Source organism: Lampetra planeri, chromosome 78 (assembly GCF_965212315.1).
Source record: "Lampetra planeri chromosome 78, kcLamPlan1.2.h2, whole genome shotgun sequence".
NCBI lineage: Eukaryota > Metazoa > Chordata > Hyperoartia > Petromyzontiformes > Petromyzontidae > Lampetra > Lampetra planeri.
The window spans coordinates 3,145,287-3,172,849 of NC_136183.1; the positions used below are offsets into that span (position 1 = coordinate 3,145,287).

At 50.1% G+C, this 27,563-nt stretch overlaps 1 long non-coding RNA gene across 2 annotated transcripts; it reads left to right on the forward strand.

Annotated features, from left to right (window-relative positions):
* Positions 1 to 27,563, forward strand: LOC144738203 (uncharacterized). Of its 2 annotated transcripts, XR_013589172.1 has the most exons (3): positions 1 to 194; positions 10,694 to 23,315; positions 26,561 to 27,563. It is a non-coding gene; the product is annotated as an uncharacterized LOC144738203 (long non-coding RNA). The 2 variants fall into 2 exon arrangements; XR_013589171.1 differs by lacking the exon at positions 1 to 194 and having other exon boundaries at positions 8,294 to 23,315.

The window sequence follows — 27,563 nt, forward strand, 5'->3', positions numbered from 1 at the left end:
GTTTAGGTTTGGGAGAAAAACGGAAAACCCAGTGGAACACCAATGCCGACGGTGACGGCCGACGCCAGGATAGCGGCCACGGGCTCGAAGGGAGGGCAACCCGGCTCTTGTCCCAAGAAAGGAATCCGCTGCCCTCCACGATGGCGCATCGCCGGCGGGGCTGCACGCTGAGCCCCAACTTTTCCAGGAGATCGGTACCTGCAATACACTCGTGGCATAACACGCTCGACACATATAACTCCTGGTTACACACCTGGTGTCCGAGGCGACCCTTAAGGGTGACCCTCCCCAGCAGTCCCATCCCAGTTTCACTTGCAGTGTGCAGCGCACGATCCGAGGCCTGTAGGCAGCTCACGTCAACCCCGACCACGCTGCAATGTGTTGCACTCATGAGTGATGTTACCGCCCCATGTGTCCAGCAGAATCTGAGTACGCCGCCTTTTCACCTGCCCTTCCACGAGCGACGTGGCCCCCATTATTCCTGGCACCAGCTCCAACAGCCAGTCACCCGCAGTCGCCGCATTCTGGGGTGTTGTTGTCGGCATCTGCGTGGGGGTCACTCGCTCACCATTATCATGACTTTATTTGTGTTGGGACCACGTCGATTGCACCCCTCTGTGGTCCCATCTTTAGGGAGGCCTTGGTGGTTAACCTTGGTGCTTCTCTCGCGCGGGCGATCTGGGGACTGTCTCTCACGAGATGCCCCCATTGGTCACATAGATAGCACGCACGGGAAAGGGTGGTGGTTCCATAAGACGCCCCTTGCCCACTCCCCCTTACCCTCCAAGTGCTCATTTGTTCGAGTTCTGCCTCTTATTGAGATATTCGCCTGGTTAACCCCCCGACCATGGAGCGTAGCCCTCCCATCTCAGACTGGACTATCTCCGCTGTAGACTGCAGCTTGGTCACATTCATGTGTACTTGGGTCACCTCCCCACATACTTGGGTTACCTCCTCGCGTACTTGGGTCGCATTGCTTGCGATATCTCTGTATCCCTGCTACCCATCCTGGGGTTGTCCCACGGGGTCCCGGAGGCTCCCTCGTCCCCCCCCCCCTCACCTCCTCCTCTGGAAGAAGACTTGCAATGGTGCTATCCCGTCCCAGCCGTCGGAATTCCGCACGCTCGCGAGCAAATCTCTCACACACACAGGTGCGCATGCTCGGCAAGGGTGTTAGATGGGGGATATGGGCATTTCGCATCTAGCTGCCACCCCGTTGTGCTTGTCAGATACTGCTGAACTTTCGCGGTGGTGAGGTCATCAATGAACTCGGCAGTGTATCCCGGGCGTGCGCTCTGTGTTAGCAAGCGTGATTTATTTTAGTGCGCGCTCACTGAGATCTGAAGTGAGAAGTTCACATCGTGGTTGTCGTGGTGGTAGTTGTTGTTTACCCAGGTAGAGTCTCGCTCCTTCTCTGTCTTGTAGGGAGGCCGATTTGGATTGCACCACTCTTCGATTTCACATTAACATGGTAATTTATTACATTAACATCACTAGCCCCGGCCACTTCTTTATGACCCTTGGGCTACACCCATTTTAAATCTTTTAAAACAGTCTGCCTCAGACCATGCTTTCCCACCTGATGACGGACGCTTGTGTTGCGCACGAAACGTCGTGATTTATTTTATTTTATACCTATGTGACTTTCTCGAAAGAACCAAAGGGTATGAATTCCTGCAGTTACGAAAGCTTCAAATTAAGAATGCATTTTCTATCAGAGTATGTTTTTGTTTGCATTCTGACCACAAGTATTGTGGTTAATGCACACATGATTCCTTGTAAAAGGTTTCAGTTTGGTGGTTTAACATCTTAACACCTGTTTTGTTGTCAGAAAAACGGGGAAAACCTATTCTCATATTTTGGTACTGGCAAAGGTCCCATGAAGAAATATTGCAGTATATTAGAGGTGAGCCGTGCGTGTGCAGAGAGGACAGTAAGGAGCCGGAAGTGAATGAATTTTGTGGCAAAAATGCAGGCCTGATAATATGTAAGGATAATGTGGTAAATGAGAAAAAATATAGCAGCGGCAGGGTGTTGGAGTGTGCAGGTGTTACAGGTGTTAAAGGTGAACAGGTAAGCTAAAAATTGTGTGAAAAACAATAACTTACCCTTGAGTACACATGGAATTTTTGATGTGTGTATGTTTCAAAGTGTTGGTGCAATTAGTTCTCAAAATAACAGTAAGTCTGCTTTATTTATATACATTTCTACTCATCTTGGAATGTTTTGTATACGGTTTCTCCACATTTATTTCAGTAATTTAGTTTATTGGGAATACAGTACAGTACTTATTTAAAATGTGATGTATATTTTAGTTGCCGTTAACCTCACCCCATTATTTAGGTAAGGCTTAAGTATTGAATATCGCCATTTTACCTTTCACACGGCACTTTCCAAGAATGTAACCTCTGCGCTATTCAAGGGGCTGCTGTATTTTCTGTTCATCAGCTATAGCACAGGAGTATGGATTTTCAGCAGGAACTAGATCTCTGCTTTCTTGGTGTAATTACGGCCTGTAGTACCATAAAGACGCTTGGGGATTTGGATTGTTTTTTTGTTTTCGATGTCTCTGCCTCTGCTCACATTCGTTGAGAATTTTTATGATTTTAGTGAGGCCCATCTAAAGCTATGTGACCAGGAGTCAGGGCCCTTTCCTGTTCAATTTGGCTTGTGGCCGAAATTCCCTCTGGCCCCATGCATTACATTACGTAGCATTTTCAAATAATGATGTATTTTGAGAAGCACACAATGGCCCTATAAAAAATTGCATTCCATACAGTAACAATGATACGCTAATCGTCCCCTGCTGGTCAACCATGTTACGCATGTTGATGATCTGGTCATGGCTACTCGTTGATTTTGAGTTGGAGAATCTTGTTCTGTACCTGGAGAATTCCATGACGAAATTGGGCCTTGCATATGTTCTACAAAAATATATCACCTCCCTGGGAAAATCTTAACTTAAAGCTTTCGTGACTGCAGGAATTCATATTCTTTGGGTCTTTCGGTAAAGTGACGTGACTTTACCGAAAGACCAAAAGAACACCTCCCTGTGAATTTAATGTCATACAACACTGCACCTGTTCAGCTCTCCATGAATAATCAGGTAGTTCTACACGTGGTGGAGGAGCTCCTATACCTGGTTAATGTGTTCACGACCAGCTCTGGTTTGGCATCCAAAGTCTCACTTCAAATTAGTCTAGCAGCATTCTTTCATTAGGCTCTGTAACACTATGTTGGAGCTGCCTGGACTTTTTTTCTATACCAATGTAATAAACCTTCTTGAGACGGCTTCCGGAATCAGTCCTTTTTATTTTCGACTTCCACAGTTACACTTCACACACTCCCCGTTGCTGACAGACAATGGAAAGCGGGCAGACTTCCCGCCAAGTCCCCACCGTGCACGTGGCACCCAGAGCCCCGTACGCGCGTGACTCCTGCTCTTCTCGTTCCCAAGTCTGCTCCCGACTTCTCTCTCCCTCTCTCTCTTAATCCCTTCGTCACGTGGTACCCCCCAGCCAATCCTCCATAGACAGCGTTGACCGTTCCCGATGGTTCCCTGTCAATCCGGGACCACGCCTCTGATCCTGCTTCCCATTAGCTGAGGCCCCGATTGTCCAGGCCAATCACCCCTGCTAACATGCCGTGATCACGCCGAGGCCATGCTCCCTGGCTCACCCCTTATTGGCTACAAAGCGGGACCGGCAAGCCAATCCCCACGTCAACCCTCTATGGCTGTTATTACATCACCCCCCCCCCCCCCGGTGAAAAAAATCAGCCGTCTCGGCTGAGAAAAGGGTGATCAACCAATTCCGTAAAACATCTTATTAGGGCACCAAGGTGCATTTAACAATAAAGGGTGAAACGGCGTCCCCGCGCCGAACAACACTTAAAAACAGTCACCCATGAAAAAACCCGACATACATTAGGGCGCCCCTGCAGCGCGGTAACGACAGGGAAGAAACAGCTAGACGATCGAACGTTAACGAAACGGGAGAGATTTCGATCGCGTACGCGACGCGGGACCCTCTCCGCTTCCAGCGCATGGTCGCTTTGCCTTCAGATCGACAGGAGGTGGTAGGCTTGAAGAAGAAGAAGGTTGTTGGTTCTCGGTCATATCCAGGGCAGTCCCCGTTGGAGGGGGGGCAGCGGGGGCTTCCTCAGCCCTCAGAACCTGTTCATTTGTAGGAGGCACAACACAGTCCCCCTTGGGATCAACGGGCGTGGCAATCGGCGTAATCGGTCCGGCAGAACCCAGCAGGTCAGCTACTGGGAATGAGGGACCGACACGCGTATCAACATAGGGTTTAAGTCGCGAGGAATGAACATACCACCGACGTTTTCCGTACGGAACGCGGATACTCTGTGAGTTCCGAACATCCACCAGCGTTACGGGCCCCCGCCACGGCCTGTGCAGTTTAGGGGATGTGCCCACCGGCACCTGGGGGCAGTGGAGCCATGCCAGGTCTCCCACTGACCAAGGCATGCGAGTACGCGATCGACGCGCATACCGTTCGTTCCTTGCCTGGGCACGGGCCGTCGCACACCTGGCAGCCTCTCGCGCCTCCGTAACTCGTTCAAGCGAGTCCCGCACGTGATCAGGCAAGGAGCGGGACGGTTGTTTACTCGGCTTAAACAGTTGCACATCGATGGGTGGAACATTCTCACGGCCATACATAAAAAAAATGGTGAGTATCCCGTGGATGCGTGTGGAACCATGCGGTATGCCGCTAAGACGCCTGGTATGTGCAAGTCCCAATCGGTTTGGTTTTCACTGACCGTGTGACAAAGCATAGCCGAGAGGATACGGTTGAATCGTTCCACCATACCATCCGTTTGCGGATGGTATGGGGAAGTGCTAATTTTCTTTGTGCCCAGCGCGTCACAAACCTCCTTAAGCAATTTAGAGGAGAAGTTCCGCCCTTGATCTGTGAGCAGCCTCTCAGGTGCCCCCTTATCCATGACATACCCGTTCAAGAAAGCGTCGGTGATGGACGCAGCCGTTTGGTCGGGTAGAGGCCAGGCCATCGGCCATCGAGAAAAATATTCCACCCCGACCAGAAGGTATTTATTGCCCCTAGCCGACGGGGGAAACGGGCCCAGAATGTCCAGAGCAACTAATTCGTTGATGCGGGACACCTCAATGGAACGTAATGGCGGTACATAGTGGTTCTGAGGCGGTTTCCTCTTCGCACAATCATGGCATGAGCAGACAAAGTCATTGACGTCTGCCATCATGCCGGCCCAGAAAAAATCCTTTTGCATCGCGGCCAAAGTCTTCTGGACGCCGAGGTGCATCAACTTATCAGCGTGCAGAGCGCGAAGCAGGTCGTAGCGAAGCGAAGTAGGCACGACCAAGCGTGGTCGGTCAGAAAACCCGTCGGTGCACATTAACAGTCCCGACTTGCCTCGGAACATCTGCCACTTCCATCCCGCCAATTGAGCTTTTTGTTTCCCTATCAATTTCCGTAGCGGAGACAGCGAGGTATCAGCCTCCTGCTCACGTAACCAGACCGCGTGCGGCAGCCGTAAGGTATCATCGGTGTCCACCGACACCTTCTGGTCGTCCTCATTCGCTATCGCCCCCATAACCGGGCAGGGCGAGGTGGGCGGTGCCGCGCAGCGGTGCGTGCCCGTCAGGCAAGTGCACGGAGGAACGGGTGGCAGCCTTGAGAGCGCGTCAGCGTTCGCGTGACGGGGGCCCTCTTACGATATGTAATATGGAAGGAAAATTCCTGTAACGATTCCAACCACCGAGCCAATTGGCCTGACGGCTGGTCCAATTTCAAGGAGTATTGCAAAGCCGCATGATCAGTGCGAACGAGGAATTTCCTTCCATACAGGTACGGCCGGTACAATCGAACAAAATGCACAATCGCCAAAAGTTCCCGCCTTGTCACGCAATATCGCGTTTCCGCAGGGGACAGAACCCTGCTGCCGTACGCCACCACTCGCTCAACCCCGTCCTTACGTTGCGACAAAACGGCCCCAATGCCGATATCACTAGCATCCGTATCAAGGATGAACGGCTGTGAGAAGTCTGGGTAATCTAGCGTAGGCGCCGTGGCGAGGTGTTCCCGAAGTGATCTAAAAGAACTTTCTTCCTCCGCTCCCCATTTAAACCTTTGATTTTTGCCCGTTAGAACGTGTAATGGTTTCGCCAACGTCGCAAAGTTCTTAACGAAGCGGCGATAATAGGAAGCGAATCCAATAAACCGCCGAACATCACCCACGGAAGTGGGTGTGGGCCACTCTCGAACACATTTGGTTTTCAGAGGGTCAGTGGACACGCCGTCCGAGCTGACAATATGACCCAAGTAACGGACGGAGTGTTGCAAAAGGTGACATTTTCTAGGCTTAAACTTGAGGTCAGCCGCCCGCATTCTTTGGAAAACCGTCTCCAGGCGTTGGAGGTGTTCCTCGAACGTGCGGCTGAAAACAATGATATCGTCTAAATATATGAGGCACGTTTCCCACTGTAGTCCAGCCAACACCAATTCCATGAGCCGTTGAAACGTCGCCCGAGCCGCATTCAAGCCCATAGGCAACCGATTTAATTCAAAGAGACCTTGCGGCGTGCGGAATGCCGTTTTGGCTTTTGACTCATCATCGAGGGGAAGCTGCCAAAAGCCCGATGACAGATCAAGGGTGGAAAAGAATTTAGCACCCGATAAAGCATCCAATGAGTCATCCATCCTCGGTAAAGGGTACGCGTCCGCCACCGAAATTTTGTTCAACCGGCGGAAATCAACACAAAATCTTGTACCACCATCTTTTTTCTTAACCAGAACGACGGGCGCGCCCCAAGGGCTGTTGGACGGCGAAATAATATCCGCCGCCAGCAATTCATCTACTGCTCCGCGCACGTGTTCCCTTTCCTCTGGGCTCATGCGATGAGGGTGCATACAGATGGGAGGTGTCGCACCGGTGTCAATATGGTGCGACAAAAGCGACGTGCGGCCGAGGTCCAAATCATTTCTGCTGAAAACATCCACGTAGAGTAGCAATAATGAACGCAGAGCATTCCTTTGCTCATTCGACAAAGAAGAATTTTCCCCGCATAAATCTGCGATCCAGCGTTCTTGCGAACAATCGTGTGGAGGCCCACCAGCGGGCATCCGGGCGCGCGGCGAAATCGGTAGTGGCGTGAGCCAGCACCGATCCCTCCGGAACAACAACGCGGTCAGGTCCCCCATTCAACACCTGTATGAAAGGTGCCTGACCTGGTCGCACGATCGTTTGTGCCGCCGCCAAGGAAAAAGATTTAGCTACCGAATTTGATGGGGATAATAGCACGCCCTTCGCATCCCTTTCAATTTGAAGGGGTTTTCGGTAACGCAGCGGAATGAGCATTTGCGCTCCCGACGGAACCTCCACCGTAGCAGCAACTACGGCAGTAACTGCGTTACCTGTAGGCGCACTGGCCAGCAGGGAAGGCAGGAACGACATTCTACGACCCCCCGGCATTTCCAAACAATCCTGGTCGACCCGTATTTTCAGCGGCATCCGGCGCAGGAAATCAGTACCAAGCAAGCATGGGACAGCTAGCGAGCGAGAGATCAACACAGGTCCTGCGGCGGTAATATTTCCGATAGCGATGCTCACATCTACCTGACCACAGATACCCATGCTACCCCCATTTGCAGCTACACACGCATCATTAACCCTGCGTATCCGCGACGTAGGAATGGACAACAAATGAAAAATAACATCTGAAATGATGGTGGCAGATGCGCCAGTGTCCACCAAAATACGGATGTCAACGCCGTCGATGGTACCCCGTACCGTCGACGAGCCTGACGCCGCAGCCACAACCCTGCGAGCCAATTTCTTCCACTGTGTAGCAGAGCGTGTAAATGGTGCAGGAGAAGTAAAATTATCCTTAGGAGTGTAAGAATGAGTGCGAGTGGATGAATGATGTGACACGACCTGCCGGGTGTCCGATTTGTGCCGACTCGCCCGAGGTTGTTGCAGTTCCGCAGCAGGTGGAGGAGATGGAGGTCCCCTTGGCGGAAGAGGCGACAGCAGAGGTCGGCAGCGGCAGTCGCGGGCGAAATGGCCTCGTCTGCCGCACTTGAAACACGCGGCCGTCGTCGGCCGGCGGTCGGATGACCCGGCCCCCGCACGTGGACGGCCTGTGTAGTCACCACGCTGGTCGCGCAGCCGCCGTCCCGGAATCCCATGCGGAACAGCAGCAGCCAGCACGTCGTCGTCGCCAGAGTCGTCGGAGCAGTGCACGACCCGTCGTGGAGACCACTCCAATGGCGGCCCGTCTATTTCAGGTTTCCCCGTCCACGCCGCCATCTGGTCCCAGCGCTTGATGTTAAACTTAGCGTCCAGGCAGCGCGCCACCCATCGCGATGTAAGCGGTTCGTGGCCGCACACTGGTAGAGAAATGTTGAGCTCCTGAGACAACTCCAGCATCCAGCATACGGGAAAGGATGAGAGGATCCAAATGATCGGCCGTCGCGTCGGGATAGGCAGCCATGGCCAACACCATCAACGCCCCCCGATAAGCCAAAGGCGACTCCTCCGATCCTCAGCGATGCGACATAAATTTTCTGGTGGCTGACGTCGGTGGGTCGTAAAATTCCGCCATCTCTGCGAATGCATCTCGCAGTGTCTTCTTCTTGGACGCCGGGATGGAGCGGAAGACCCCCAGAGAAACATCATCAAGCAGTGTAGGTAGCGCTCCCAGCGCCTCCTCCTCCATCCAATGCACGGATCTAAAGGCTGACTCGAAGCGCCACGTAAAAGCACTCCAATCGCCCCCGGCGAGAAATTCTTTCATCTGTGGAAGGCGATGTCTGCGGTGGCAAGCGCGTGCCGCGGGCGTCTCCGACTGCGGTTCCCGCGCTCCACCCGTCGCAGGCAAAATGGCGTCCGGCGGCCGCGTGGCGGCAGGCGCGCCCAAAATGGCGGTCGACGGCTCCAGCGCAGCCGCCCCGCCCAAAACGTCGGCTTCTTCCCGCGTGGCAGGAGCAATGGCGGACTCCGATTTTTTTGTAGGACCCCTTCCCGCGGCGCCCAGCTGATCCGCAATCTGGCGACCCACGGCTGGTGAGGACGCTACCGCGGTCACCAGACTCAGCAGAATGGCGCGTAACGACTCGATCTGCTCCGCCATCAGCCGCCATCCGTCTTTCGTTCCTGCGGTGGTCGCATCTTCTCCCAGTCGACGCTGAGAGGCGTCGAGGAGAGCAGTATCAGCAGGCGGCATAGGGGCTGTAGCCCCCAACAGCTCATCTTCGTCCATCTCGGCCTCTTCCTCCGATGGAGGCTCGGGCAGGTTCTTTTTTCTGAGGTGCTTGGTCATCTTGACGATCGTCCAAATGGTTGCAGAAGAACTTCTGACACCAATGCAATAAACCTTCTTGAGACGGCTTCCGGAATCAGTCCTTTTTATTTTCAACTTCCACAGTTACACTTCACACACTCCCCGTTGCTGACAGACAACAGAAAGCGGGCAGACTTCCCGCCAAGTCCCCACCGCGCACGTGGCACCCAGAGCCCCGTACGCGCGTGACTCCTGCTCTTCTCGTTCCCAAGTCTGCTCCCAACTTCTCTCTCCCTCTCTCTCTTAATCCCTTCGTCACGTGGTACCCCCCAGCCAATCCTCCGTAGACAGCGTTGACCGTTCCCGATGGTTCCCTGTCAATCCCGGGACCACGCCTCTGATCCGGCTTCCCATTAGCTGAGGCCCCGATTGTCCAGGCCAATCACCCCTGCTAACATGCCGTGATCACGCCGAGGCCATGCTCCCTGGCTCACCCCTTATTGGCTACAAAGCGGGACCGGCAAGCCAATCCCCACGTGAACCCTCTATGGCTGTTATTACACAAAGCTGTGAGTATTCATCGCCAAGGTCTAGTCCATTGCAAAGGTCTCGTCAAAAAAACAGGCAATAGTCTACATTATAGACTGCCAATACACTCGCCGAGGTTAAGAACCAGGCTACAGTCGTCATTATAGACTGCCAGTACGCTCACAGAGGTTAAGAACCAGGCTACAGTCTACATTAGTCGTTTTTTTTTCTTCTATTCACTTTATTTGTATTATTATTTTCTATCTACGTGACTTTACCGAAATAACCAAAGAATATGAATTCCTGCTGTCACGAAAGTTTTAAGTCAAGATTTTCCCAGGGAGGTGATCTTTTTCTAGAACATATGCAAGGCCCCATTTCATCATGGAATTCAACAGGTACAGAAAATGTTTTATAAGAATGGAAACAGTCAGGAAATTAACACTGCACATATGCAGCTTAAGTTAGATCTGTTCATCCTCGCATTCAAGCTCATCTGAGCCTGGCTTCATACCTCTAAGTTGCAAATGAACATTAATTTATACATTTCTACATAATGCAAATAGTATTCTTTTCAACAGCCTTTGCTATGTTAGCTAATTTTTCTTAAATAAATATTCCTGTCGTAGCTAGACAACCAAAATTGTGTGCTTGGAGTTTTTGGTAAACATTAATTTTGAAGACACTAGGGTGTCCAGGCATATTTATGACCATTTGCCCTCGCATTGTGTGCCTTAACAGCCCGTGTGATGAATTGGGGAATCTCTTTCACTATATCATGAAAATATGAATATGTATAGATGTGTAAGTCATGTGACTGTGTATATATGCATTCCTCTGTGCCTCAATACTCACATAGATGGTGTGGACATGCTTTTCTGTTTGCAGCTGACGCTCTCTCTGCAGAATTGGCCTGATGGAGACCAGGTAGATGTGCAAGCTTGAGACAATTAAGCTCTAATGGATGCACCTTTGTCACAGGCCTTTCCAATGAATATAATGTGAAGTTGAACACTCAATTTCTAGGTTCAAACTGCAGTGTAAGAGTGGCCAGTATTTGTGAACCTGTGGGTTGGGGCGATCTCTAACCAGGAGTGACTCAAGTGTTTTGTATCATATCTCATCTTAGACACTCGAATGGTGCCCATAATGGGCATCTGCCCCTGTGTGCCACAAGGTGACCGTTCACTGGCCTGCATGTGGATATGAGTTTGTAAGTCGGGGGCGATGATTGATATGCCAGTCGGATTTGAACCTTGAACCTCTGCAACAAATAGAGAATGTACTACTACTTGGCTTCCCTCTATGAGAGTGCTGCACATATAGGCCTAATCTCGTCAGAGATAAACTTGTAAATCCGTTGCAACGTGACGCAGTACATTTCAGTATAGTAATAAAATGTTGCCAATGTGCATTTTGATTATTTTACCTGTCTGATTTTGTACGTATATACAACATTTTGTATATTAATGTCAAACATGGAATATGTGATGTCAGGACAAAGTATCTGTTTTGGTGGTAACCTGTTCAAAAACTCACGTGAGAGCTGTTATTTTTGTGATACGAGTCAAAGGGTATTTTTGTGAATCAGGACGCATCTGACTGGGGCAACTCATTGTCTTTGAAATCGGGAGCATAGTCGGATCATTCATCAGTTAAGGTATGCCACTTACAAGTTACGTATAGGAGATACATTCTCCACAAGAACACTAATTATCATTTTGTATTACGTATACATTTTGTCGAACTGAGACTTGAAATGGACCTTGCCGATGAACATCAGTTGAAGCAAGCCGGACTGTTGAGACATTGTACACCAAAACCAGTCCACAGGTGGCTTGTACTGAACACATGTGTAGTGCCATAAGAGGGGAGGGGCTGCTGGGGGCTCTGGGATCCTAGGCAGATAAGCCCTCGGCACCAGGCTCTCGGATCCCAGGCACCCCAAACAGTTAAGCCCCTTGGCGCCACCAACGGGGGTGCTGTGCGTGCTCTGTGGGATATCTGGGGGCACACACAACCCCTCCCCTCGTTGGGGACGATGCATAAAAGGGCAGCTCCCTGGCCGATCGGGGCCAGTTGCAGCTCAAGACCCAAGACCAGCCAGCTTAGGACCCTGGACCCCCTCGTCCCGCTTGTCCTTGTGTAATAAAGGACTCGATCCTGGGTCTGTCTCCGTTGTCCTTTATTCGGGTTCTTACACTTTTCCCACACGGCCCTCGCTCAGAGCTCTCCCCCTGGCAGCTCCGTAGCTGCTCTCGCTCCCGTAGCCTCCACACCTCTGCAGCTCCGCTGCAGATCCCCTGTGCAGTCCTCCGGCTGCCCTCACTGCAGCTCCACCGCTGCCCTCACTGCAGCTCCGCTGCTGCCCGTCGTTCCTCCGCGCTTGGTCACCGCTGGCCGACGGTGCCAAGTCTTACTTCCCCGTGTGTGTGGCGATCTCGCCACTCCTCGACCTCCGCCCTGCGTGGCCTCACTCTAACTGTCTCCCACACTCTCCCGTCTCTTCCGGTATCTCTCCCTTAAGACCTCACCCCTCTCTCACACGTGACCTAACTCCTCCCCCCCATGACGTCATATCCGCGAAGCCGTTTACGCCCGCATTACACCACCCTCCCCGTAGAGAAAATCCAGCCGACCTCGGCTGAACAATAACGAGTCAAGTAATGCGAGCGAACACAACCATCACACATTCAAGGACAACGAAGCATACAATAAATATAACAACAACAAAACACAACAGTAAAATTTAACGAAATGTAAGGGACTTTGAGCGCGTTCGGGTCGCCGGTCCGTCCCGGACGGGCGGCGGCCCTCCTGCAGACCGGGAACGTGACGGGGTTTTAGGAGCGACAAGATGAAGTCCTCCTGTCGCTATTGGAGGCCCATCAACGTCCCGGTCCCGTGTCCCTGAAGGCCCAGCGTCGGGGGTGCGTCGCGATCGTGTCTGCGACGGGGTCGGAAGGGCGGCGGTGCTCGGAGTCCCCGCAGCCGTGGTAGGCACACCCCGAGCAGAGTCTCCTGTCTCCAGCAATGTCACGGCCGGCTTGTCTGTAAAAGGCACGACAGGCGCTCTTGCAAGGTCAACAGGCACAGGCAAGGATGAGTCGGCAGCCACAGACCCCGGCAAGGCAACATCGGGAGATGACGCATCATCTCGAGGGGCCACATATGGTTTCAAGCGCGACGTGTGAACGAACCAACGCCGAGATCCAAACCGAACACGCGCAGACTGTGGGTTGGGAACCTCGATGAGGCGGACCGGCCCTTGCCATGGTTTGTGTAATTTAGGAGAGGTACCTGGCCGCACCTGCGGGCAATGGAGCCAGGCCATGTCCCCCACCTTCCAGGGGCACTCCCCCTTCGAGCGTCGAGCACACCGCTCGTTCCGGGCCTGGGCTTTGGCAGTAGCCATGCGGGCCCCCTCCCGTGCCTCAGTAACCCGGCGAACGGTATCCCGAATGTAATCAGGAAGAGGCTTAGCAGGTCCCCTCACTCCAGTTCCCAACTGCACATCCATTGGCGGCACGTTCTCGCGACCGTACATAAGGAAAAACGGCGAATATCCTGTAGCCGCATGCGGCGTCATTCGGTATGCCGAAAGTACCCCAGGGATATGCAAATCCCAATCCGATTGTTTTTCACTCGCGGTGTGACACAACATTGCGGACAATGTCCGATTCAGCCGTTCGACCATACCATCCGTTTGCGGATGGTAGGGAGATGTCTGTATCTTTTTAGTTCCAAGAGCCGCGCACACCTCCCCCAACAATTTAGAAGAAAAATTACGGCCTTGGTCTGTGAGGAGCCTCTCCGGCGCCCCCTTGTCCATAACGTACCCGAATAGAAAGGCATCTGTGATAGACGCCGCTGACTGGTCAGGCAAAGGCCAGGCCATCGGCCAGCGGGAGAGGTACTCCACCCCAACTAGCAAGTATTTATTTCCCTTAGCGGATGGCGGGAAGGGTCCCAAAATGTCCAACGCCACCAATTCGTTAACTCTAGACACCTGAATAGACTGTATGGGCGGCATATATGGTTGTTTAGGTGGTTTTCGGCGGGCACAATCGGGACACGCGCGAACGTGACCGACCACATCCGTTGTCATGCCGTGCCAAAAATAGTCTCGCTGCAGCGTCAATAGGGTCTTCTGCACCCCCAGATGTAAAAGCGTGTCCCCATGCAGAGTCCTAATCAACTCGTACCGCAAGGATGCCGGTACAACCAGACGCCAGCGTTCCTGTAACCCTTCCCTCCACATCAGCAGACCATCGCGGAGAGCGGTTTCCGGCATACCCCCCGTACCCAGTCCCCCACTCTTCTTCGCAGTCCGATTCCGTAACGAGACCAATGAACCATCCAACATTTGTTCCCGAATCCACACAGCCCTTGGAAGATTCAGAATCCCATCAGCCGGTCCCGGCTCCTTTGGAGCTTCAGGCACGTCGACCGCCAACGCAACAGGCTGAGGGGGTTGCTGAATCGGCGCACATCTATGCGTCCCCGACGCGCACGCGCAAGGGGATCGCTGCGGCAACCTAGAAAGCGTGTCCGCATTCGCGTGACGCACCCCCTTCCGATGGTGAATTTGGAAGGAAAATTCTTGCAGCGTGTCCAACCACCGCACCAACTGGCCGGATGGTTGGTCCATCTTAAGAGCATACTGCAAGGCCGCATGATCCATGCGAACAATAAACGAACGACCGTAGAGATACGGTCGAAATTGGCGGAGAAAGAAAACAATAGCCAAAAGTTCCCTGCGTGTGACGCAGTAGCGAGTTTCTGCGGGAGACAAAACCCGGCTACCATACGCCACCACGCGATCCACACCACCTTTTGATTGAGAGAACACGGCCCCAATGCCCGTGTCACTCGCATCCGTATCCAGAATGAAGGGGTGATCGAAATCAGGATAATCTAACGTCGGTGCCATAGCCAGTCGATCGCGCAGGCCCTGAAACGCCGCTTCTTCCTGCGGTCCCCAAGCAAATTTCCTTCCTTTACCCGTAAGGAGGTGCAAGGGCCTCGCGATCGTCGCGAAATCCGGAACAAACCTCCGATAGTATGAGGCAAACCCCAAAAAGCGACGTACATCCCCCACCGTGGCCGGGGTTGGCCAGTCACGGACGCATGCTGTCTTGTCCGGATCCGTGGCCACCCCGTCCGCACTTACGATGTGCCCCAAATAGCGCACGGACCGTTGCAGTAGGTGACATTTCTTTGGCTTAAATTTCAAATTTGCGGAACGCATCCTGGCGAACACCCCCTCCAACCGCAGTAAATGCTCATCAAATGTGCGGCTGAAGACGATAATATCATCTAAATATATCAGACATGTCTCCCACTGCAACCCCGTTAACACCAACTCCATCAACCTTTGAAATGTGGCAGGGGCAGCATTCAGCCCCATCGGAAGACAATTAAATTGGAATAACCCCTGCGGCGTACGGAAAGCAGTCTTCTCCCGCGAGGGCTCGTCAAGGGGAAGCTGCCAGAATCCCGAAGAGAGATCTAGCGTTGAAAAGAACTTCGCCCCCGACAAGGCATCGAGGGAGTCGTCCATACGCGGCAGGGGGTACGCATCTGCCACAGACACTTTATTCAATTTTCGAAAGTCGACACAAAATCGCAATTTGCCATCCTTTTTAACCAAAACAACAGGCGCGCCCCATGGGCTGTTAGATGGAGATATTATGTCCGCAGCCAACATGTCATCCACTGCCCCTCGAACCTGATCTCGCTCCGCCGGACTCATTCGATGCGAGTTCAACCGAATAGGGGCAGCGTCCCCTGTGTCAATATGATGGTAAAGCAACGAGGTGCGTCCCAAGTCCAAATCGTCGGAGCTAAACACATCAGAATAGCTCAATAATAATTTACGAAGCACACAACGTTGTTCACCGGAAAGGGAAGAATTTTCCCCACACAATTCGGCGATCCAGCGATTATCAGCGGCACCAGGACCTGAAACACCACCAACCACGACCTGGCTGCCCAGATGATCTTGTGCCGTAAACGCCGTAGTGGCATGTGCCACAACCGTACCAGCCGGCACACACACATTTTCGGTACTTGCATTAAGCACCTGCAGAAACGGCTGCTGGTCAGGCCGGACAATAGTTTGCGCCCCAACGAGCGCCGCTCCGCCCGTTATAGTGGCGGACGGCGACAACAAAATCCCAATTGCACCCTGACGACCAGGTACAGGCTTCCCATATCGCAAGGGGATAAGCATCTGTGAGCCAGGTGGAATATCAACAGATACCTCAGACAGCGCCTGCACCTGAGCGACCGGAGCAGGTCGCCCCCAGGGCGACGGTAGAAATGTAATTTTTCGCCCACCCGGTAATTCAATGCAGTTTTGATTAAATTCGAATTAGAATGGGCATCTTGGCCAGGAAGTCAGTTCCCAACAAGCAAGGAACCCCGAGGGACCTCGAAATTAACACAATTCCCGAGGCCGACACTCCCCCGATAGATATTGTAGCGTCCACCTGGCCCACAATGCCCATGCTACCCCCGTTGGCAGCGACGCAGGAATCGTAAACTGGATACACGGCCTCAGGTGGGATGTTCAACAGATGGAAAATGACATCCGATATAATGGTCGCGGACGCCCCGGAATCCACTAACACACGTACGTCCACCCCTTGTATAGAACCAGGTACAGTGGACGAACCAGTAGCGGCCGCGATGACCCGCCGTGCCAATTTACGCCACTGCGTTACCGAGCGACGTGGCCCAGTCGATGGCCTCCCCCCGTTATTAACAACACCCGGATCGCACGACAGCGGTGATGAGTGAGGTGTCAAGCCTTGCCGGGTGTCTGGTGCGCACCGACTTGCCTGTCCTGGAGGATCCTTCCGTGGCACGTCCGCTGACGAGGCCTCCTGCTGGGGCGGACCCGGGACGCGGGCCCAGCAGTCCCTGGTGTAATGGCCTTTACGGCCGCAGCGGAAGCAGTCGATGTTGTTGCGCCCCGCCGCAGGCACCCCGTCCCGACGCTCCCGTGGCGGTGGCGCAGATTGCGGCCCCGGCGTACTGCGGGCCGACCACTGAGCAGAGGCGGCTGTCAGCTCCTGCGGGCCCCCCCCGTCAGGAACGTACACCGCCTTCTTGGGATCCCATCCCGCGGCACCTCCCTCGACGATGGGCCCCCCCGTCCACGCCGTGACTTGCTTCCAACGGCGCAGGTTGAACTGGGCATCAAGACATTTAGCGGCCGCCCGGGACGTAAGCTTTTTGTGGCCACACACCGGCATAGGAATCCCCAAATCCCGGGACAGCTCGAGCATCTTACCCAAGATGAGAGGTTCGAGCAGGTCAGGCTCCGTCTCCGGGTATGCAGCCATGGCCAACTCCAATACCGCACCCCTGTATGCCACCGGCGACTCCTCGGGTGCTCGCTGACGTTGAACAAACCGGCGATGAGCATCATCCGGTGGCTCATATGCATCTGCCATCTCGTCGAAAACTCCTCTCAATGTTTTCTTCTTCTCTGCCTTTATGGAGCGGAAGAATCTCACCGACTCGTCATCGAGAAGAGTCGGTAAAACCTCCAATGCCTCAGCGTCCGTCCACCTTGCTGAGCGTACCGCCGCCAGAAATCTGCAGGCGAAAGCACTCCAATCGCCCCCGATGGAGAATTCTTTGACGGTCGTGAGATGACGACTGCGACTCCTTGTTGCACCGTCCTCAGACGATGACTCACCAGGCGTCGCATCGCAACGTGTTCAAGATGGCGGCCTCTCGCCGCGGAGAGCGCCATTCTTCTCCTGCCACGCCCAAGATGGCATCTTCTTGCCGCGTGGCCAATGGCGCCGACAGCGGAGGCAAGGCAGCGACCTGCGGACCTCCATCGGCTCTCCCCAACGCCGTCCTCGGCGTGACGAGCTCGCACAATTGCGCGAGCACGATTTTCAGCGTCTTCAGCTGCGCCGCCATCTGCCTCCATCGCCAATCCGCGTCCTCTGGTGCAGACGGGTCCACCGACGCGGCGACATCTTGGACTCCCGGACCCGCACTTGTTCCCGCACGGATCTCCTCCTCCATCGCAGGCAGGTCGACCGCCCGAGGAAGGTCGTCTTCGTCGGATGATGTAGCAGATGATGGCGCAGGAATATTCTTTCTTCTGAGCTGTTTTGACATGCCGTTTCACTTCTGACACCAGTGTAATAAAGGACTCGATCCTGGGTCTGTCTCCGTTGTCCTTTATTCGGGTTCTTACACTTTTCCCACACGGCCCTCGCTCAGAGCTCTCCCCTTGGCAGCTCCATAGCTGCTCTCGCTCCCGTAGCCTCCACACCTCTGCAGCTCCGCTGCAGATCCCCTGTGCAGTCCTCCGGCTGCCCTCACTGCAGCTCCACCGCTGCCCTCACTGCAGCTCCACCGCTGCCTGTCGTTCCTCCGCGCTTGGTCACCGCTGGCCGACGGTGCCAAGTCTTACTTCCCCGTGTGTGTGGCGATCTCGCCACTCCTCGACCTCCGCCCTGCGTGGCCTCACTCTAACTCTGTCTCCCACACTCTCCCGTCTCTTCCGGTATCTCTCCCTTAAGACCTCACCCCTCTCTCACACGTGACCTAACTCCTCCCCCCCATGACATCATATCCGCGAAGCCGTTTACGCCCGCATTACACCTGTAAGGGCCGGGACACTGTGAGGGCCAGTGGTGGGACTCTGGGACTCCCGGCTCTACGTCCTTGTAAGGGCGAGTTCCGAGGAAGCCAGAGTCCAGACCCGCACCATGGCTGGGTCGGGTCAATTAGCCTCCCCTAGGGTAATTGCAGCCGGAGGACCCCAGAGCGTAGCCAGAGTAGTGTATCTAGGCTGTGTACCTAGGCCAGGGGTCGGCAACCTGCGGCTCCGGAGCCGCATGCGGCTCTTTTGAACCTTGACCGCGGCTCCGGGGCGGATGCTAGCGAGGGGAGGAGGCGCACTGTGACACCTGCTGTGGCGTTGCCGCTGCTGACAGGTCGCCGCTCCGCTCCACACTGCCCGCCCGGTGACAGGCAATAACGTTGCCGTTGCTTTGTCACATGTTTGGAAGAAGTAAAAACCTTCCTGGGCAGCAAAGAGCTCACCTTTGCTGAGCTGGAACAGCCAGAGTGGCTGGAAAAATTACATTTTATGGTAGACATGACAGCACATCTAAACACGCTAAATACAACCCTTCAGGGGAAAGGAGGCACAGCCCTGCACATGCTGGAGGAGGTTTTGGCATTCGAGCACAAGTTGACAGTGTTTGTCAAAGATTTACAGAGAGGTACACTGTCTCACTTTCCCTCTTTGAGAGAGTTCAAACAAAGTCATGATACGATAAATTTGGAATATTTCAAGTCTGCAATCACCACAATGCAAAGTTCGTTTGGGAAACGATTCTGTGAGTTCAGAGAGGAAAAAACGACATTATCCTTCCCTGTCACTCCCCTGGCGATCGATCCATCCCTATTGAATATGACTGCATTTGCAGGTGTAAGTCAACCTGATCTTGAGATGGAACTGGCCGATATAGCTGACAAAGATATATGGGTGTCCAAGTTCAAATGCTTGACCGCTACTCTTGAGGATGTTGCCCGTCAGAAGGCCATTCTGGCTCAGAATCATAAATGGAGTGATATTGAAAACCTTCCCAAACAGGACAAACTTGTATTCGAAACATGGAATGCCATCCCCAACACTTATATAAACATGAAAAAGTATGCATTTGGAGTCCTGTCGATCTTCGGCTCCACATATGTATGTGAGCAGGTCTTCTCCAACATGAACTATATTAAAAACAAACATCGATCACGCCTCACAGATGACAGCTTGCAAGCCTGTGTGAAAATGAAGGTGACGTCTTACAGCCCTGATGTGCAGACACTGTGCACTGAGGTTCAGGAGCAAAAATCCCATTAACCAGGTAATTTAGCTATTAATTTGCAAAAATATATTTTACATTGTTAAGTGAAAAAGTCCTTTTTTTATTCAGATTGACAGCTGACTGCACGATCCTGTATATAGCAATAAGGTAAGAAACAATATATGCAGTGTTATATTTGTTTTAAATGTTGCAATGGTTTTGCGGCTCCCAGTTTATTTTTTCCTTCGGAAACGGGTCCAAGTGGCTCTTTATGTCTTAAAGGTTGCAGACCCCTGACCTAGGCTGTAACAGAGTATCAGGACTGTTGGAGTGTTTTATTGTAATAAAGAAGATACCTCTACAAGTGTCTCCGGAAACCATTACACATGCATTCCTAAAAGGCCGTGGTATTTATAGTTTGTGTAAAACATTCCTTTGTTTCGTGTAGAGAACGTTGAATGAAAGATGTCTGCCGATCTGTTTTTTCTCAAGGAGGTACTTTAAAGAGCACATTTGAAGGCATCGTGGATTTTTGTTACAGATTTATATTCTAGCCTAGGTTTTATTGAATTTTAACTTCTATTTAAATAAAACTTTAGATATATCTGTCTGCATTGATATCCCACCTTGTTTACCACATGTTTACTTAAATATGTAGACGCTCCCTCTGAAGACGTCACCTCAAATTAACGAGTGGGTTACGTCAGGGCCTCCCCCTCTCTCTGGCTTGTGATGTCACCAAGAGCAGAACTCGCCTCCACGGAATCTAACGACTGCACTGTCTTGGAATGCATTTACACAGTAATCAAATCTTCACAACTGCCAGGGAACACACATTAAAAACCACTTGATGTACACTTGGAAGGCCTTTTGAATTGTCTTGAAACTGAAACACGCGTCAGGAGGTCTACAAGGAGCAGAGTCTGAGATTGACGTGAAATTTGAAGTTCCATAAGCCCATCGTTTGTGATGCAAGGACCCAATAAAGATGGCAGCTGGGAAACGTCACCATTCGTGAAGGTGACCTGTGAAGGCTCCAGGGTTTGACTTCCAGGTCGCTAATGGAGCCCGATACGAATCACAGCCATTTGTGGATGTGGAGGTTTGGGAGGACTTTTCGGACAATGTAGAGAGTAGAAGCAGACAGCATGTGTGACCATAAGTGTTGGGTAGACCTGTAACCAAGAGCATGACACACGGTTTCCCAATGTTTATTTCAATTGTTTAGTTTTTAGTTGATTTGGAATACAGTACTTATTTAAATTGTAATGTAAATTTTAGTTGACGTTTACCTAACGCCATTACTTGGGTAAGGCTTAAGTATTGAATATCGCGTTTTTAGCTGTCGCGTGGCACTTTCCAAGAACATAACCTCCGATATTCAAGGGGCGGCTGTATTTTCTGTCGATCGAGTACAGCAGAGGAGTACGGATTTTCACCAGAAACAAGATCCCTGCTTTCTTGATGTAATTAAGGCCTATGGTACCCTAAAAAGGCTTGGTGCTTTGGGTTCCTTGATTTCGATGTCTCTGCCTCTGCTCACATTCGTTGAGGATTTTTATGATTTTGGGCAGGCCCATCTAAAGTTGCGTGACCAGGAGTTGGAACCATTTCCTGTTCAACTCGGCGTGTGACAGAAATTCACTCTGGCCCAATGCATTACATTTGTAATGTGAGGTTACACCTGGATAATAATGATGGCCTCTGCCGGCCTCAGCCCGCAACCAATGGGGAGTCGAGTTAGGGGCGTAGCCCTGGAGCCGTACATTAGCTTCGGGAAAGTTCCAGGGGTGTGGCTGAGGATTGGCTGCGGGGCATCACGTGGGCCAGGGATTTAAAGGAGCGGAGAAGCCACGCTGGTGCCGTGGTCCGGAGCCTGCCACGTGGCGGGCCCCGCAGTCTCTCTCGCTGTCAGCCAACAGCGTGAAGGAGCAAGGGAACTGGAGGAACGAATGTGGTGGAAGCTGTGAACGAAACTGAATAAAGAATTCTCAATTGACGACGTCGTCTCAATGGGGTTGATTACACATTACATAGCATCTTCAATAATTATGTAGTTTGAGAAGCTCACAATGGCCATATAAATGAATTGCATTCGTCGCGGTTAAAAATAATATGCTTATCGATGACTGGTTATAGTTAAGGGATTATATTGGTAGGAACGAAGTGAACCAGCCTACAATAGATTATATCGTCCGTCCGTCCGATGTCCGATTAGGTGTAGCAACATCGCCCCCTACTGCAAACACTTGGCAGGACCCTACAACAACCTTTAGACTCAGTGAGGCTTTCCTGGCTAAACAAGTGTAACATTCCCTTATAATTCCCTGAGATAGTGTTTAATTAAAACATTTAAATTAAAAATTAACTCACAGCGGCCTAAAGCCTACAGCTAGGCCTAAAGCCTAGAACTAGGCCTCAAACTCTCCCTTCGTATCGTACCCCCGCCATTTCATTTTATTATAGCCATTCATTTGTTCGTTCCTACCAGCCCACCCCGCAGGGACCTGTTTCTCTGCTGGTCAGCCCTGTTGCATCTGCTGATGATCTGGTAATGGCTACTCAATGAGATGGCTGGCTGAGGTGCCATCTCTTGTTTTGCCGGACACACACAGTAACAATAACAACAACCGCCATTCGCCACTAAGTGGCGGTCACGTCACCATGGCGCTTGTGCCAAGCTATGTGCACGGGGTAGACCCAGGTGCCATGGGTCGACTGACTCAGTTGACTGGCCGATGCACCATCTGTACCCCCGACTGTGCCAACACAGTGTACACACACACACAGTGTACACGCACAGGGTACACACACACAGTTTGTACACACACAGTGTATACACACACATTGTATACACAGTGTACACACACACACAGTTTGTACACACACAGTTTGTACACACACAGTTTGTACACACACAGTTTGTACACGCTCAGGGTACACACACACAGTTTGTACACGCACAGGGTACACACACACAGTTTGTACACACACAGTGTATACACACACATTGTATACACAGTGTACACACACACAGTGTGTACACACACACAGTTTGTACACACACAGTTTGTACACACACAGTTTGTACACACACAGTTTGTACACACACAGTTTGTACACACAGTTTGTACACACACAGTTTGTACACACACAGTTTGTACACACACAGTTTGTACACGCTCAGGGTACACACACACAGTTTGTACACGCACAGGGTACACACACACAGTTTGTACACACACAGTGTACACACACACAGTTTGTACACACACAGTTTGTACACATAGTGTACACACACACAGTGACGTCACCACTCATTAACTCGTCGGCGTGAGACGCCAGGGAAAGCTGTTCCCCGCTAGTGACGTCATGTCACCAAGATATTCAATCCCCCCCCTCCACCGCGCTTTTGACTGGCGGTTCATTAACATAATTTATTCATGAAAACCGTCGCTATTTCATTGCGACGGGTTCAGCAGCCAAGCCCAGTCACCCCACGTGGGCCCGGCTCATTAACATAATTTATTCAATTACACCGCTGCTCGTTGGGGGAGGGGATTGTGTGATGAACCCCGCTAGTGACGTCATGTCACCTCCTGCTGCCGCGTGACGTCACGAGACACCAGGAGGCTGCCAGTCCACACGCGCGCTCACTGAGATCCGAGGTGAGAAGTTGACATCGTGGTGGTTGTTGTTGTGGTTGTTGTTGTGGTTGTTGTTGATGTTGTTTACCCAGGTAGAGCCTCGCTCCGTCTCTCTCGGAGGGATATCAATTGAGTAGCAGCGAGGATGGAATCGATGTCCAGTTTGGAACATTACAACGCGGGGCCTAGCCATGCGGGGCCTTGCCTCCTGCCCTCACCTGATTGCATTTGCTTTCATTCTCTGTTCTTTCGGTAAAGTCACGTAGAAGGGAAATAATAAAAACAAAACATAATAAAATAATTCTCACGACGTTTCGGCTGCTTGCGTTGTGGCCGAAACGTCGTGAGAATTATTTTATTATGTTTTGTTTTTATTATTTCCCTTCTACGTGGTGACTTTACCGAAAGAACCAAGAAGATGAATCCCTTCAGTCACGAAAGAAGCTTTAAATCGAAATTTAATTCTCTGCTTAAGTTTAATTTGTCTTCATCTGACTCACTACTTCATGAGACCTCCTTTGCCAGTAGCACAATATAAGAAGAGGTTTCCTCCCCTTTTTTTGGCAACAAAACAGGTGTTAAGGTTCGATTTAAAGCTTTCGTGACTGCAGGTCTTAAATTTCGATTTAAAGCTTTCGTGACTGCAGGGATTCATCTTCTTGGTTCTTTCGGTAAAGTCACGTAGATAAAACATTACAATTTAATAAAAATAAAATAAAAATCACGACGTCGTGATTTTTATTTTAAAATTAATAAAAGTAAAATAAAAATCACGACGTCGTGATTTTTATTTTCAATAAAAAACTGCAGAAGAAAAAGATTAAATGTGGATATCTACATAAAATGATGATATTATAAACACACTATCCTAAAAATACAGCACCATATTTTAACACTAAAGCAGTCACTGACTCGCAACAACCTGCAATCATCAGTGACAGAGTTAATTTCGGGTAAAATCAATGAAAATGGGGTATGCCGATAGCATAAAATGAGATGTGATAGAGCAAATCTGAGATCAGATTTGGAATCGGCAGTCAAGGCCAGAAAAACATGTTTTTTTTGTTGACCAGTGTTATTGTGATTAAAATGCAAACAAAAAACATGCTCTGATTGTAAATGCATTGTCTGTGAAAATGATTGGTCCACACCAGAGACAGCTTTCCTTAGAGCCTAGTCTCACATGGTGTTGGACCAGATGACGCCAAAAGGCGCACAACTCAAGGACAAAGCACCATCAGAGTATGCGAGCTCGGGGTCAAGCATTTACACCATTGGAACCTCATTTGCCAGTAGCAAAATATGATAATTGTTTTTTTACCCTTTTATCTGACAACAAAACTGACACCTGCACACATTATCAGAGTTATGTTTTTTGTTTGCATTCCGACTGCAGTTATTGTGGTCAATGCAAACATGACTCCTTGTAAAAAAAGGTGTCAGTTTTGTTGCCAGATAAAAGGGTAAAAAAACAATTATCTTATTAGTATATGCATTGTCTGTGAAAATGATTGGTCCACACCAGAGACAGCTTTCTTTCGAGTCTAGTCTCAAACAGTGTTAGATCAGTGGACGCCAAAAGGCGTACAGCACAAAGACAACACACTATCATAACAATGAGAGCTCGGGGTGAGCAGCTACATCATGGGACCTCCTTTGCCAGCGTCAAAATATAAGAAGAGGTTTTCCCCTACATCATGGGACCTCCTTTTCCAGTACCAAAATATACTAATAGGGGTTTTCCCATTTTTTCTGGCAACAAAACTGACACTTTTTGCAAGGAATCATGCTTACATTAACCACAATACTTGCAGTCAAATGCAAACAAAAAACAATACTCTGATAATTTAGGCATTGTCTTTGAAACTGATTGGTCCACACCAGAGACAGCTTTCTTTAGAGACTAGTCTCATATGGTGTTGGACCAGATGACTCGTCATCTGGTCGAATAGATTTATACAATTTTTTGTCTAGGAATATTTTTTGTATACGATGTCTCCCTGTTTATTTCTATTTTACCAAACGCCATCACTTAGATCAGTCTTAAGTTTAGAATGTTGCGCTTTTAGCTTTCGCGCGGCAATTAACAAGAACGTAACCGCCACGATATGTAAATTTTGCTTTATTTTATGTCTATTGATGCAGCAAAGGTGTACGGATTTTCAACAGAAGCAAGATCTCTGCATTCTTGATTTAATTAAGGCCTATTGTACAATAAAGAGGCTTGGGGCTGTGGGTTGTAATTTGTTTTCAAATCTATGCCTCTTCACACCTCTTAAATTGCGACAGCCTTTGCTAAATTTCGATTTAAAGCTTTCGTGACTGCAGGGATTCATCTTCTTGGTTCTTTCGGTAAAGTCACGTAGAAGGGAAATAATACATATTTTTATTATTTTATTATTTCCCTTCTACGTGACTTTACCGAAAGAACCAAGAAGATAAAGTCATGTAGAAGGGAAATTTTTTTATTATTTTATTATTTCCCTTCTATGCGACTTTACCGAAAAAACCAAGAAGATAAAGTCACGTAGAAGGGAAATAATAAATATTTTTATTATTTTATTATTTCCCTTCTACATGACTTTACCGAAAGAACCAAGAAGGTAAAGTCACGTAGAAGGGAAATAAAAAATAATTTTATTATTTTATTATTTTCCTTCTACGCGACTTTACCGAAAGAACCAATAAGATAAAGTCTTTGCTATGTTAGCTGAATTTTGCTTTTATAAATATTCCTTTTGCAGCCGAAATTGTGTTCTTGGTGTTTTGGGTTAACATTTATTCTTAAGATAATAGGCCTTTTACAGGCATTTACAGGCCATTTGCCCTCTCATTGTGTGCCTTCACAGCCCGTGTGATGAATTGGGGAATATCTTGAATATATGAATAAATCTAGACGTGTAAGTCATGTGTGACTGTATATATTCATTCATCTTGAGTCTCGATACTAATGTAGATGGTTCTTCTTGGTTCTTTCGGTAAAGTCACGTAGAAGGGAAGTAATAAAATAATAAAACATAATAAAACAATTCTCACGACGTTTCGGCCACGACGCAAGCAGCCGTCCTCAGGTGAAAACCAGGTCTGTCGAGGCAACAGCGTCTGAATGAAACAGCACACGTGCTTGGAGCATATATATAAGCTGGGTTGGAAAGAACCAAGAAGATGAATCTCTGCAGTCCCGAATAGCTTTAAATTGAAATGTAGATGGTGTGGATATGTTTTTCTGTCTGCACCTGACGCTTCCTCTGACGTTTCTTCTACAGAATTGGTCTGATGGAGCACAGTCACTCGGCGCAGCTCGGTACAAAAATACAACAATGGGACCAGTATGCAAACAGCACGGATTGTCCTGGAAATTTGACACGGCACCAGAGAACTCCAACAGGAGAGAAACCCTTCAAGTGCACCGTGTGTGAGAAGGCATTTCTAGATTCATCACATCTTATCTTAAAGTTCATTTTATCTTAAAGTACACCAGAGAACACACACGGGAGATCAACTCCTCAAGTGCACTCCGTGTGGGAAGACGTTTCCACAGTTACCACAGCTTCAAAGACACCAGAGAACACACAGGCATCAGAAGACCTCCAAGGAGCGTAGTCTGAAATCGACTTGTGAAAGTGCTGCAATGAGCCCATCCCTCCTGAAAAAAGAACCAGAATTTAATTCCAGCTTGGACGCAATGAAATGTATCAAGGTGGATTTTGAAGAGGTGAAATGTGAAGAAGTGATGGTGAAGAGCGAAGAAGCGATGGTAAAATGTGAAGATGAAGATTCAACTCCAAAATTGGACCTTCACATCGATGGAGGCAACGTGAAGCAGGAGGAGAATTCTGACTGTGAGGCAGAGCGAGGCAACTCCCAGGAGTTGGTGGAAGTGGAGGTGTGGTTGGACTTCTTAGACAATACAAAGTCAAATGGAGACCCGGTAGATGTGTAAGCTTGAGACAATGAAGCTCCAATAAATGCACTTTTGTCACAGGCCTTTAATTAAAATAACGTGAAGTTGCACACTCAATTCCTAGGTTCAACCTGCAGAGTAAGAGCAGCCAGTATTTGCAGACCTGTGGGTTGGGTAGATCTCTAACCAGGAGCCAGAGCCAATAAGCTCCGAAGCATTCTCATGTTATGCTATGTTATAATAATTTTTGCATTTATATGGTGCTTGCTTAATCGCCTCAGCAACTCAGTTTTGTATCATCTCATCACAAACACTCGAAGAACATGTTGTATATATGCCTTTTCCATAAAATTATATTGAGTGAT